Consider the following 15876-nt stretch of genomic DNA (forward strand, 5'->3'; position numbering starts at 1 on the left):
ACCTTGCCGCGCCGTTCACGCTCATAGCTTCGTCGTGACGTCGTGAACACGACCCCATCGTCGCCTAGCCCTCTAGCCCACCGGAGCGGCCGCACCCTTGTCGACCTTGCCGCAACACCACGGCCACTCACGCGCCTATAAAAGGAGACCTCCCCTCGACTATCCCAGCACACCACCATGATCACCACTCACCACCGCTTCTCCTCGCACCAGTAGCCACCTCAATCGTCGCCGAAGTGAGCTCAATCGGAAGATCGGAGCCGCGGAAGCTCTGCAGCAATCGCCGTCGACCCAGGCCACCTCGAGCGACGTCGCTGCTACAGGCTGCCTCGCCGTCGTCTACAACCTCGTCAAGCACATTGCCAACCCTAGCTGGAGCCACCGTAAGCCCTCCGACCCCTTACCTGCGCCGCCGGCGAGCTTCTCTCTCACCGTCGACGATGACACGCGTGAACCGTTAGATCGCGTTCTAATCCAACGCCCCACGTTAGCCCATACCGCTTCGGCAGTTAAGTGTCGCTGACAGGTGGAGCCCATTGTCAGGCGGCCCGCGCGTGCACAGATGCGTGGTGGGCTGGCCTTGGGCCGTTTTTAAACGTTTGGGCCCAGTTAGTTTTCCCGCCGGCCTATTTAATTCAAACTTCGTTTAATAAATTTAGTTTGAATTCAATACTGAACCCAACTTTGAAAATTCATAGAATCTGTTTGGCTTGGCCAAATTTAACAAACTTTATATATTTGGAAAGCTAGTAAAAAGATCTACATTATGCCACTGGTCTCACCTCGAGATCTATTGTGGAAATAAAATGATAAAAAGAAGAAGGCAGAGACTTTTTCATATTCAAATAATTATTAAAAATCAACCAAAATAGATATTTAATTAATTCCAACTCCAATAGCTCACATTTGACTTACACTAATTGTTTCTGCAAGAAAATGGTGTGGTCACTTTGCATGATCATGCCCTTGTTTAATTAATGGACAATATGGCTAGTTTAGTTAAGTGATATTGTCCAAAACTATTATGTAAATCATATGAAGTATTTTACTTCATTTAAATCTTGTCCCAAATGAATTCATGAGATGTTTGCACCCCTGGTACAAACACTCCTATATGAATATTTGGGGAATTAAATCATTTGTGGAATTATAACATGGTATGAGGTGATCTCCCTCATTTAAATCATTTTCTCAAATAATGATAATGAATGTTTGACTTAGGTCAATATGAATTCATGTATGGTTATTTGAGAAGTTAAATCTTAAGAAGATTTCAATGAGAGGAAATTATTTTTCTCAAAGACTAAATGGAAATTATTAATTACATATGTAATGAGAGGAAATTACTTTTCTTTAATAAAGAACACCAATGCACCTAATTATTTTATGTGTGTGCTTAGCATAGTTTGTGTGAAGTAATGATGTGCTTAGTATAGCTTTTGAGCTTGCTTAGTGATTATACCTCGTATTCAAATTTAGACGCTAGCACCGGAGATTACCAAGAGGAAGGAGAATTCTACCCAGAAGAAGAAGAAGAAAACCTAGAGAACTACCAAGGCAAGATAATACTCTTGCAAAGTGCAAAGCTCTCCTTGAGCAAGGCACCATGATTCTTACCTTTCTTCATACAAGACTATCTTATATTTACACTATACAAGTTTTACTTGTTGTGTTTACAAAGGATGGATTAAAATTGGTCTAGAGAACAAGATTACTAGATTAGTAAAGTTAGTCTTATAGATAGCAAAGCAATGTAGCACCCCTCATGATTAGTGCTAGTGCTAAAATACTAAAACTTTGACTACTCTAGATGGGAACATATGACTTGTTGAATTTGAAACTTTGGAATGATGAGACATTCCATTGAATGATTTGAAGTTGAATATGAACAAGAGAAGATAGTGATTTTTGATAAAACCCTGATACTGGTTTGAATGTGATACCTTTCCAATTTTTGAGTACCCCTACAATACCTGATTATGGGTAGGGCTTAGCTGGAAGTTTATAAATTTTAGTATGAGTTCCCTCTGAACACACATCATAGGGGTTATGCCGAGGCTGCCTCCGTTGTTGCGAAATGATGTGAATTGAGGTGAATTGTACGGCCAAGCCCTGTGCAGTTCCCAGGTTAACAGTTGGTTTTCACTGGGAGGCCAAGCTCATGGGGAGAGGTGCTCATACTAGGATTTGTAAGTGAAAGTATGGTTGATGATCCGCGTACTGTGTTACGATGATTCGGAGTTATTTCGACGGATGAAATCAAATGTTGTGGCACAAGTGTGCAACCTCTGCAGAGTGTAAATCTATTCGAATAGCCGTGTCCACGGTTACGGACGGTTGGAAAGGCCATACAGTTTCCTGTGTCAGATTTTTGAAAACCTTAGTGAATGTGAATGGTGACTTGGTGACTTGTTGGAATTACAACCAATGTTGTGGGAATGACATTAATGTTCCCACTTGAGTTAGTTAGCACATGATCAAATACTTGTGAACTAAAATATGGCTTATGCAAGTAAACTAGAGTTTAGCACCTTTACTTCAAGAGTTGGCATTTTACATTAGTATTAGTTTGCCAGTACTTAAAGTACTTACGGCTTTGTCCCTGGCTATTCAAATGGTCAGAGTACGATGATGAACAGAACTATCACGAGGATGACCAGCAGGACGCCTACGACAACTAGGGGTTTCTGACGTCAAAAGTTAGCCTGTGGACTAGAGAGTCCATTGGTTATTACGCTTCCGCTATGTATGAACTTGTGTATGTATGTTGATTGATAGATCAACTATTTGTGTAAGATGAATCATGTGATTCAAGATTGTAAGACATTATGGCTTGTAATATATAATGACTGTGATATTCGACTATTATGCCTCGCAACAACATTATCCTGGGATTGCGATGAATGATATAATAGGCATCCGGACTTAAAAATCCGGGTGTTGACAAATAGCCCCAATGCAATCCTGTGAAAAAATTAGCACACAATCATGTTTCTGATAGTGCCACACATCTGATAGGTGGAAGGAACATGATTTTGTACTCACCCTGAAATAGAGAAACCACTTGTAGCTATTCTTGATCTTGGGTGATGTGTTCGTTGATGCTGACTTGATCATTTCACCTCTGAGCTTCCCAATTGCGTACAACACCTGCTGGAAGTACCGAGAGATAGTCTCCGTGAATCGCCTGAATGTGTTATGGATGACATGAAGAAACATTGCGACTTGTTCTTCGACAGAGGTGTGGATGCTATTAGTCTGTAGTCCTCTAGTCCTGAATGTTTTCACAAGTGCATAGAAAGGGGCTATTCTCATCTGTAGCATCTGGATAGCCTTTACGTCATTGCAGTTGTAGATATGGTTTAGGTTGGCAATCCTCTCCTGATCTCGTTGTATCATAGGACCGTAACTCACACGAGAAAAAGTAGCATGCCTAACTGCTCTCTTGTGCACCATCAGGATCCAAGCTTGTATGCAAACGATGAGTGCTGCAGCGTGATGCACAAGCTGGAGTTGGTCGGTCTACTCAAACAAGATCTATGCATTACGAACGGTCTTATACAACCCAACTAATTCTACCAACGTGAATCTGAGAGTATAGTAGAGCAGATGAGTTTCCCCTTACCTCCGTCATGGCAGACGACGGACACGACCGAAAGCCGCCACAGATGTGCGCAGGCTCCGCCGCCGCTGAAAAAGAGGACCCTGGTTTGGCGCCGAAGACCGAAGGGAGATGCGCGCTGCTAGATCTTTGTTGCCGCCACCGGTGCGAAAATTGTGGGAAGGGAAAATTTGGGAGGAGGCTAATGGAGAGGGTAACCGAAGAGGGAGGTTACCCCTACCTTTGTCGCGCAACGCTGCTGGGATTTCGTCTTCTCCCGCCATGCCGAGGAGGAGCGCCCGCACGAACGGCGTTGTCGATTTTCGTCTCGCTAGGGCCTGGCCCTGGAGAAACTATCAAACTGGACGTTCCTCCGGGGCCTGTCCCAGAGGTGCTTTAAGACCCGTGCTATGCAAGAACGCGACTGAGCCCAGGGAACCAAACAGCCCGAAAAATGATGGGCCGATGCGAGCCAAAGGTCGCCCAGGCTACCAAACGCGCCCTTGGGGTGCTTCGGCAATCTGTAGGCATTTCGGATGCTAAAAACTACATCTCTAGTGTTCGTTTGCCTTAAGTCGTTAGTGTAAAAATAGTCATCGGTTTATGATAGTCATGCCGTCGCATTATGTCCGATGAGATAGATTAGGATTATTTGCACCAAAAATATGCAATATATAAAAAAATTAGACCTACAAAAAAGCAAAAATAAAGGTTTTAAACACTTTGTTATTACAACCAAATAAATGCGAATATCTACATGCATCAAGCATTGAAATGAATATAGCGCAGTCCACAATTAACAAATAAAAGTAGATGAGATTTGTTACTCATCCGTCTGTTGATGCCCATCCAATACCCATTGATGGCCAAATTCTTATGGAAGCGTTTAGAAATATTGTTGTCAATGACTTCAACGTTCATATTTAGGAACTCCACCCAGGTACCTGCCCCCCAATGGGGGATTGACCTGAGTATTTAGTCAACCAACTCACCCTAAAAGTCCCATCCGTGTTATGTCTCACGATCATGTTGTGAATGATCATACAACATGTCATCACCTCATGCATGGTCTAAAGAGACCATGTTCTAGCTATGTGACTAACAATAGCCCACCGAGCTTAGAGCACACCAAATGCCCACTCCACATCTTTTCTGCAAGCATTTGGAACCTTGGTAGTTTTTGTTTCAGGATTACGAATTATGTTCTTCACTAGTGTGGCCCAATCAGGATAAATGCCATCAGTAAGATAATATGACTTGTCATATGCATTACCATCGATCTCATAGCTTACCTTAGGAGCGGTGCCTTTCATAAGCCGGTTGAACAATAGAGACAAGTTGAGCACAATAATTTCATGGGATTTCTATTTTCGTGCCCTCGGTTCCTTAGTTGTGCTCAGTTTTCCCCAGCCCCTTAGTTTTTCCTCAGATTTCCCCAAGCCTTTGTCTGAAACCCGCAGAAAGAGCTCAGACGGAAGGAATCCGTTTATTTGAACGTTCGTGCCGACGTGTGGGGCCGCGTCGTCTGTGGGGCCGCGTCGTGTGGGGTTGGTAGGAAGGGACCGCGTGGGACAGCACGAGACCGTGTTTGGTTGTACATGAGAGCTGGGTTTTGTCTCTCTCGGTCCAAATTGGCATTTTTAACAACACCTTTTCCCCTCTTTCTCTCTCTGTCTTTTTCACCAAATTAGTATCAAATCTAGAGAAGCTTCTATTTCTGTCTTTCTTCAATTATTTATGCCTTTTGGCCCTCGTTTTTTGCCCAATATGGCAGCAAATCTAGTAGCAAATCTAGAAGCTATTATATGATAAATTCACAAGCAAGATAATCGAGAAAACTAAGTATAATACATAGGTAAACTGCATACAGCAGCCAATAACATTGTTAATGTTCATGACAAACTAAGCTGGAAAAAAATACAAGACGCACGCAATGTATGGCCAACAAGAAGATTAGGATACCCCAGAATGAATGAATTTGTTATTCATTCCTCATATATTTCTGCGTCGCTCCATTCGTGCATTATCCCAAGGAAATATTCATTGAACTCCCGCCATCTGCAGTGTGCGGCTAATACATCCTCCAAACGGTATGGTCTGTGTTCATTTCTCAGACCGTAGCTTCCTAATCTATGCACATATTGTGGCCACTCATCCCATGAATTTGTATCATGAAAGTACTCTCTGGTATAACTGTCGTGGTATCGTCACAGCATATGCCATAGGGTGGCTAATCGAAGGTGGTTCCTTGTGGTCTCACGGCGGTATCCGGATGCGGGTATGGGGACGAGCGACACAGTCGACGTACCCAGGTTCGAGGCCCTCCTGTGGAGGTAACACCTCTACTCCTGCTATGAGTGTATAAGATGATCACACAAGTACAATGGTGCTCCTTGAGCCGTATCCGGCTGCTCGGGGAGGCTAAGGTAGACGAAGGTCTCTCTCCCCGAGTAGCGCTAAGACTAGAATGAAGTGAGAATGATCGATCGTCCCCGCACGAGGGGGTAGCCCAGCTTATATAGGCGCCGGCATTTTACATAGAAGTCCCTATAGTCTAGTGGCCGGCTTGGCCGGCTCCGGCTCCGCTCCTTCCCGAGGCGTTGACGTCATGGAGCCGTTGAGGCGTCATGGCCTCGTCCCATCCGCCCGCCGGAGTCAGCCGGTATGGCGAGGAGGTGTCTCCGTCGCCATCATGTCCTCGTAGCCGGTACGGACCGACGTACGCCATGATGGCCTCGTCCGCCGCGTGGCACTATTGCTCCACAGGTGCCCCGCGCTTACGGGAGATGAGGTCAGCGTGGACCTTTGAACCCGGACCACCTACCCAGTTCCTTCTCATGCAAGACTCGCCAGCCTCGAGTCGGTCTAGGGTATAAACCCCAGTCGGATATGGCTTGTAGAAGCCGGCCCAGCCACAGCGTTGAAGGCCGTAGCCAGGCCGACTAGGACTTAGAGCCAGCCGGCTTCCGGGTCAGCCGGCTAGGCTCCAGCCGGCTGCTCCTTAGTCGGCCTTTGCCGCCAGCCGGCCAACCTCAGCCGGCTGCTCCGCGTCCATTGCCCTACCCGGGGTCTTCCCCCCGACAATAACCCAAATCCGCGTAGTAGATGCAGCCAGGTCGAAGTGTCGGGTGCACTCTGGTGTCGACGGAGATACACCGGATATAATGCACGAAGAAGGCATGAATGCCAATGTTATTGACTGGATGGAGAGAGCGGCTCTGTGTGTCCACACGGTACACCACAGGCGTGTTGTGCATCAACACAAGCAGCAGATCACCATCCGACTTCACAAGGTAGAACTTGTCACTTCCAAGTTCTGGAAATGAAATTAGTGTCTCCATCTTGACAGTGCTCGCGCGCTGCTGCAACTGTACATTGGTGCACACTATTCTTCCGGACTCAAAATTGTCCACAGCTATTGCATACAGTTCACCATTGAACGGGGTAATGCAACGCATACACTATGGTCCTTGATCGAAAATCTTCCTTCTCCCCAATCTTCAGATATGTCCTTAGTTGGAGTGCTCTCATCGACCCAACCAAGTTCCTCCGGGTAATGTCCGCAAGTGAAGACCATAGTCGGGGAGTTGATTACAGCGACTGAATCCAGAAAAATAGATGGCATCTGCGCCTCAAACATAGTGTTCGATGTCTTTGTGAGTGGGTTCAGAAGCCGTATCTTGTGCGGCGGGTTCTTCTGGGCAAGCACGATGACGCAACGGCAAAAGCCGACGAAGTAGTATCTAAAATATATTGATGAAGATAACATTCAGCACTAAGATTGAAAATAAGAATAGATTAACCCTATAGATATGGAGGAATTTGAACCTTGCACGAACTGCAGATAGATCTATGGTGACGTAGCGGGATGTGCCGAGATGGAGGAAGGTGAACTCAGCGGCGCGTGGAAGGGCGTGGTCTAGCATGATCCATTCGTGCAGGTGCACGTCGGGATCGAGTAAACCTGAGCGCCAATTTCTACAGACTTGCCTCATAGCAGAGTAGGTGTCCACGTACTCCTCATTCACCAATAAGCATTCGCCGATCTTGTGAAGTGGTCCGTCAGCCGTGAGAGAGGCCCAGTTCACGGAGTCGCCACGCTTGGATGCGCCGCCCTCGGAGGCGACGGGCTCGGCGGCGACGGGCTCGGAGGCGACGGGCTCGGAGGCGACGGGCTCGGGGGCGATGGCCGCCGGCGCATTCTTCTTCTCCATCGCCGGCAGGGGAGCGCTCGTACGGCGGTTGGGGTTTTTTGGAGAAGTTGATGGGACGTGAGAGGGGTGGTTTCGTGCATGAGCGAGAATGAGACGTACTATGTGCAGAGGGAGGGAGAGAGGGGCTTACGCGTCCTAAATGCGACCCGCGTCCTACGCGTCCACTATTGCACGTCTGCACCGCGACACGCGTCAACAATGGCACGTCTTCCACTTCTGCACCGCAACACGCGTCCTCGAGTCTAACCCTAGAAATTTAGATATACTCAGGTATACCCTCGAGTCATATACTAGCATTTTTTGTGTGCTCAGTTTTCGCCTTGAGTGCTAATATCGGCTAGTGCAATATACTCAGTTTTACCCTCAAGTGGCTGGTCAACGAGAGAGTCAACAAATGGGATTAACTAGTTAAATGAGTTATTTAATGTGCAAAAAAATCCGAAAAAGAGTGGCACTTACTCATGGAGTCTTTAGCACAAATTGCCACTTCTCAAATCATAGATAAATCAAGTTTTACCACAAATTGCCACTTCTCAAATCACCTAGTAGCTATGAAGGTGCATGGTTTTGCACAATAAGCCCTACCCAAAACAGCTTTCCCCAAAACATACTTTGTCTGAATGAGGCCATCATTTTCACACTCATGTATATTTGTATTGCAAATAGTTTGAGGTAGGCCAAGATGGGTTTCATTGTACCAAACACGCATTTTCCATTTTTTAAATCTCGTATTTGAATCCCTTAGTCTGTTTACTACTCACTTGCCCTTGGTTTCTTGATACTACTCAGTTTTGCCCTCTCTCTTCACAAATTCTCATAGACGCCCAACATTGCCCTGATTGGTCTAGCCGATGTCACGTGGATCGTGCCCGCCGACCGTTGATCGTAGGATTTAACGGGCAGGATAACCCCTATCTCTCTCTCTCTGGTCGGGGCCACCACCCTCTCTCTCTCTGTCGGCGGTTAGCTTCCACCCTCTATGTATGCTTAAGGGCGGTTACCCAGTACACTAAAGTTTGGTTTTCTGCATTATTTTTCACGAGCTAAATTATAAACTCTTTTAGGCATTAATTTTTACGCAAAAAATGATACACCATCACCAATTTGTTGTAGCCATTACTTTTCACGCAAAAAATGATACACCATCACCAATTTGTTGTAGCCATTACTTTTCACGCAAAAAAATGATACACCATCACCAATTTGTTTAGCCATTACTTTTCACGCAAAAAAATGATACACCATCACTAATTTGTTTAGCCATTACTTTTCACGCAAAAAAATGATACACCATCACCAATTTGTTGTAGCCATTACTTTTCACGCAAAAAATGATACACCATCACCAATTTGTTTAGCCATTACTTTTCACGCAAAACAATGATACACCATCACCCATTTCTTGTAGCCATTATTTTTCACGCAAAAAATGATACACCATCACCCATTTCTTGTAGCCATTACTTTCCACGCAAAAAATGATAAACCATCACCGATTTGTTGTAGCCATTACTTTTCACGCAAAAAATGATGAACAATCACCGATTTCTTGTAGCCATTACGGTAAAATGATAAACTATCACGAATTACCATTTCTTTTAGGCATTACTTTTCACGGTAAAATGATAAACTAAATCACGAAGTTCCATTTCCGTCAAAATAGTCCGCATTACTTTTTTGTTGAGATATATACACCCACAACGGTCATCTCCTCCTTAAATTATTGTGTAAACCCCCACAACGGTCACCTCCTCCTTAATTTATTGTGTAAATCCCTACAACGGTCATCTCTCCCTTATAAACACCCACAACGGCCATCCCTTGTGTCAATAGGTTCTGCCTCTCTCTTCTTCGTTCACATACACTTGATCATCCATTGCCATGGCTTCCACGTCTCGGATGCGGACCGGAAGGGGAAGGGGGAGGGGAAGGGGAAGGGGCGGCCGGGGTGGTGGATCATCATCATTGCCACCACCACCGTCGTCAACACTGCCATTGATCATAGAGGAGTTCTTCATCGTCATCTACGAAGACCGTTTGGTCAAGAAGGTACGTACGCGTTCCCACATATATGATGCATGTGATTAATTATGGGCATGTTCTAAAAAATCTTTAATTTCAAACGATCGGCGCTTGATCTCTTTGCAGGCACTCCCAAAAAAGTTTGCGGACTATCTTGACGGCCAGGAGCCAGCTAAGGTGTATCTGCGAGCAGCTGACTGCGGTCCTCGTCTCTGGACCGTGGAGGTCCTATTTGACGGACAAGGCCATATGTATCTCGACAAGGGCTGGGAGAATTTCGCCATCGCGCACGGTGTGGATTTCGGCTGCTACGTACACTTCAAATATGAAGGCGATGATGTGCTCACAGTGAAGGTGTTCGACGGAACAATGTGCAGAAAGTACTACTACTCAGACGATGAAGATACTGACGATGAAAGTGACGACGATGTGAAGCCATGCATCCATCCCCTTTAGATAAGGGGATTATGACCAAGAATATATATGTAGCTTCATATGCATCGATTTAGAGATCTACTAGCTATTTTCTATATATTTAGAGATCTAGCTATTTTCTATATATTATGCACAATGTTTAGCATAAGAGTCACTTTAGATTAAGCTACGAAAATAGTCACCGCCATGGGCTGAGGCGGCCCCACGGAGCGGCTCTATATTATATTCTCTAAATAAATAGACAACCCCAGCGGTCATTGGTCTGCGGAGGCCCCACGGAGCGGCAATATATGATTTTCTATAAATAAATAGACGACCCCACTCGGTCATTGGCTGCGGCAGCCCCACAGAGCGGCAAATATATGTCTTTTCCTGAAAAATAGACGACCCCACTGGTCATTGGCTGCGGCAGCCCCTCAGAGCGGCAATATATGACTTTTCCTGAAAAATAGATGACCCCACTGGTCAATGGCTGCGGCAGCCCTATAGAGCGGCCCCATTTGTCAGCACGAGATGGGTCATAGAGGAACTGCCCTCTGTGCAGCCCCACCCGTCAGATTAACGGTAACGGTAAGGCCTCTGACCTGACGGCAACCCTCCCGTCGAGCGTCTGCGAGGGGTTTCAAACTAGAGGGAGGAGAAAACTGAGGAAAAACTAACGAGCTGGGGAAAACTGAGCACAACTAAGGACCCGAGGGCACGAAAATAGAAATCCCTAATTTCATTATGGGAACCGCCCATGCCAAAGAAAGAGTGCCAAATCCACAAATCTTGCAATGCCACTACCTCCAGAATAACATGCATCCCTCGACATAGTTGTTGTACTGACCCTGCCATGCAAATGGACAGTTCTTCCAATGTCAATGCATTCAATCACTACTGATCATGCCCAGGAACCCTCGAGCCTCGTTGATCGGTAAGAGTCGTCTAGTGTCCTCAACAGTTGGGGCTCTCAAGTACAGTTTGTCGAGCACCCCATTCACGGCTCGGCAAAACCGGTATATGGATTCATGGTAGGTGCTCTCTCACTCATTCACATGTACTCGTCAAAGATGTCACCTGATACGTCTCCAACGTATCTATAATTTCTTATGTTCCATGCTAGTTTTATGACAATACCTACATGTTTTGTTCACACTTTATATCGTTTTGATGCGTTTTCTGGAACTAACCTATTGACGAGATGCCGAAGGGCCAGCTTGTCGTTTTCTGCTGCTTTTGGTTTCAGAAATCCTAGTAAGGAAATATTCTCGGAATCGGACGAAATCAACGCCCAGCATCTTAGAATTCCACGAAGCTTCCAGAACACCCGAGAGCCGCCAGAGGGGAGCCCTGGGGGGGGCCACACATGTGGCCGGCGCGGCCCAGGCCCTGGCCGCGCCGCCCTATTGTGTGGTGGCTCCGTACCCCCTCCGTCTCCGCCTCTTCGCCTATAAGAAGCCCCCTGACCTAAATCTTCGATACGGAAAAGCCACGGTACGAGAAACCTTCCAGAGCCACCGCCATCGCGAAGCCAAGATCTGGGGGACAGAAGTCTCTATTCCGGCACGCCGCCGGGACGGGGAAGTGCCCCCGGAAGGCTTCTCCATCGACATCACCGCCATCTTCATCAATGCTGCTGTCTCCCATGAGGAGGGAGTAGTTCTCCATCGAGGCTAAGGGCTGTACCGGTAGCTATGTGGTTAATCTCTCTCCTATGTACTTCAATACAATGATCTCATGAGCTGCCTTACATGATTGAGATTCATATGAGCTTTGTATCACTATTAGTCTATGTGCTACTCTTGTGATGTTATTAAAGTAGTCTATTCCTTCTTCACGGTGTAATGGTGAAAGTGTGTGCATCGTGTAGTACTTGGCGTAGGTTATGATCATAATCTCTTGTAGGTTATGGAGTTAATTATTACTATGATAGTATTGATGTGATTTATTCCCCCTTCATAGTGTAAAGGTGACAAGTGTGTATGCTATGTTAGTACTCAGTTTAAATTGCAAAGATCTATTATGCTCTAAAGGTTACTTAAATATGAATGCCGAATGTTGTGGCGCTTGTTAACTCCGGCTTGAGGGAGCTCTTGTAGCCCTACACAATGAATGGTGTTTGTTATCAAACAAGAGTATGTGTAGCACAAGTGAGGAGAAGTTATTTATTTATTATGTGATCAATGTTGAGAGTGTCCACTAGTGAAAGTAGGATCCCTAGGCCTTGTTCCCAATACTGCAATCATCGCTTGTTTACTGTTTTACTGCATCTTTACTTCCTGCAATATTACTACCATCAACTGCACGCCAGCAAGCACTTTTCTGGCGCTGCTCATATTTATTCATACCACTTGTATTTCACTATCTCTTCGCCGAACTAGTGCACCTATACATCTGACAAGTGTATTAGGTGTGTTGGGGACACAAGATACTTCTTGTATCGTGATTGCAGGGTTGCTTGCGAGGGATATCTTTGACCTCTTCCTCCCTGAGTTCGATAAACCTTGGGTGATCCACTTAAGAGAAACTTGCTGCTGTTCTACAAACCTCTGCTCTTGGAGGCCCAACACTGTCTACAAGAATAGAAGCACCCGTAGACATCAAGCACTTTTCTGGCGCCGTTGCCGGGGAGGAAAGGTAAAAGGCACTCATACTCCGGTCCCAGGTAATTAAGTACTTTTCTGTTACCGTTGTGTGTATGTTCGAAGATATTTCCTTTAGATCCTGCAATTGCATCTTTTTGTTTCTTGTTAAACACTAGTAAGGCATAATGGAAAACATATGTGAGCTTTTTAAACTATTTCCTGAGTCAATGAATGGTTTAATGCGAAAATTAAAAAACCTATGGAACCTTATTTGCATGCTAGTAGTAATTAATATTAGTATGAACGCTTTGAACACCATTGTTGATAATTATATAGAAAATTCTAAGCTTGGGGAGGTCGGTTTTGATGAAAATGATCTCTTTAGTCCTCCGGGTATTGAGGAGAAAGTTTATGTTGATTATGATATGCCTCCCATATATGATGATTATAATGATAGTGGTCTTTTTGTGCCACCTACTATGGAGAATAAATTTGATTATGATTATACTATGCCTCCTACACTTGATGAGAATAATAATGATAGCTACTTTGTTGAATTTGCTCCCACTACAACTAATAAAATTGATTATGCTTATGTTGGGAGTAGTAATAATTTTATGCATGAGACTCATGATAAGAATGCTTTATGTGATAGTTACATTGTTGAAATTGTTAATGATGCCTCTGAAAGTTATTATGAGAGAGGAAAATATGGTTGTAGAAATTTTCATGTTACTAAAACACCTCTCTATATGCTAATTTTTTTGAAGTTACACTGGTTTTATCTTCCTATGTTTGTTACTTTGCTCTTCATGAACTTGTTTATTTACAAGATTCCTATGCATAGGAAGCATGTTAGACTTAAAAGTGTTTCTAATTTGCTTCTTGATGCTCTCTTTTGCTTCAACTCTTATTTCTTGGGAGTGCATCATTAAAACTGCTGAGCCCATCTTAAAGGCTATAAAGAAAGCACTTCTTGGGAGATAACCCATGTTTTTATTTGCTACAGTACTTTTGTTTTATATTTGAGTCTTGGAAGTTGTTACTACTGTAGCAACCTCTCCTTATCTTTATTATATTGCATTGTTGTGCCAAGTAAAGTCTTTGATAGTAATGTTGATACTAGATTTGGATTACTGCGCAGAAACAGATTTCATGTCATCACGAATTTTGGCAGTGGTTCTCTCGTAGGTAACTCAGAAAAATCTGCCAATTTACGTGCGTGATCCTCGATATGTACGCAACTTTCATTCAATTTGAGCATTTTCATCCGAGCAAGTCCAAGTGCCTCTAAATAATTCGTCTTTACGGACTGTTCTGTTTTGACAGATTCTGCCTTTTATTTCGCATTGCCTCTTTTGCTCGTGTTGGATGGATTTCTTTGTTCCATTGACTTCCAGGTAGCTTTGGGCAATGTCCAGAAGTGTTAAGAATGATTGTGTCACCTCTGAACATGTGAAATTTTGATTATGCACTAACCCTCTAATGAGTTGTTTCGAGTTTGGTGTGGAGGAAGTTTTCAAGGGTCAAGAGAGGAGGATGATATATGATTAAGAAGAGTGAAAAGTCTAAGCTTGGGGATGCCCCGGTGGTTCATCCCTGCATATTTCAAGAAGACTCAAGCGTCTAAGCTTGGGGATGCCGAAGGCATCCCCTTCTTCATCAACAATTTATCAGGTTTCTTCTCTTGAAACTATATTTTTATTCGGTCACATCTTATGTACTTTACTTGGAGCGTCTGTTTGTTTTTGTTTTGTTTGAATAAATTCATGCTTGTGTGGGAGAGACACACGCTCCACTGTTGCGTATGAACACATGTGTTCTTATCTTTACTCTTAATGTTCATGGCGAAGGTTGAAAACCGTTTCGTTAATTGCTATTTGGTTGGAAACAGAAAATGCTGCATGTGGTAATTGGTATAATGTCTTGAATAATTTGATACTTGGAAATTGTTGTGCTCATATAGATCATGTTTAAGCTCTTGCATCATGTACTTTGTACCCATTAATGAAGAACTACATAGAGCTTGTTAAAATTTGGTTTGCATGATTGTTCTCTAGAGTCTAGATATTTCTGGTTAAGGTGTTTGAACAACAAGGAAGACGATGTAAAGTCTTATAATGCTTACAATATGTTCATATGTGAGTCTTGCTGCACCGGTTTATACTTGAGTTTGCTTCAAACAACCTTGCTAGCCTAGCCTTGTATTGAGAGGGAATTCTTCTCGTGCATCCAAATCCTTGAGCCAAAAACTATGCCATTTGTGTCCACCATATCTACCTACTATGTGGTATTTCCTGCCATTCCAAGTAAATACTTCATGTGCTACCTTTAAACCTTCAAAATGCTTCTCAATTTGTGTTGATGTTTTATAGCTCATGAGGAAGTATGTGGTGTTTATCTTTTAGTCTTGTCATTTACTCCTGACAGACTTTCATAATGGACTAGTGGCACATCCGCTTATCCAATAATTTTGCAAAAAGAGCCGGCAATGGGGTACCCAGCCCCAATTAATTACAACTTGCATTAATAATTCTCTTCACATGCTTTGCCCTGATCTATCAATAAGCAACTTAATTTTGCAAATAGACACTCCTCCATGGTATGTGAATGTTGGAAGGCACCCGAGGATTCGGTTAGCCATGGCTTGTGTAAGCAAAAGGTTGGGAGGAGTGTCAAACATAAATAATGAAACTAAAATACATGTGTAAACAAAAGAGAAGAGGGATGATCTACCTTGCTGGTAGAGATAACGTCCTTCATGGGAGCCGCTTGATGCGTGTGGTTGACACGTCCGTTGGGAACCCCAAGAGGAAGGTGTGATGCGCACAGCGGCAAGTTTCCCTCAGTAAGAAACCAAGGTTTAATCGAACCAGTAGGAGTCAAGAAGCACGTTGAAGGTTGATGGCGGCGGGATGTAGTGCGGCGCAACACCGCAGATTCCGGCGCCAACGTGGAACCCGCACAACACAACCAAAGTACTTTGCCCCAACGAAACAGTGAGGTTGTCAATCTCACCGGCTTGTCTGTAACAAAG

Source organism: Lolium rigidum, chromosome 4, assembly GCF_022539505.1.
Source record: "Lolium rigidum isolate FL_2022 chromosome 4, APGP_CSIRO_Lrig_0.1, whole genome shotgun sequence".
NCBI lineage: Eukaryota > Viridiplantae > Streptophyta > Magnoliopsida > Poales > Poaceae > Lolium > Lolium rigidum.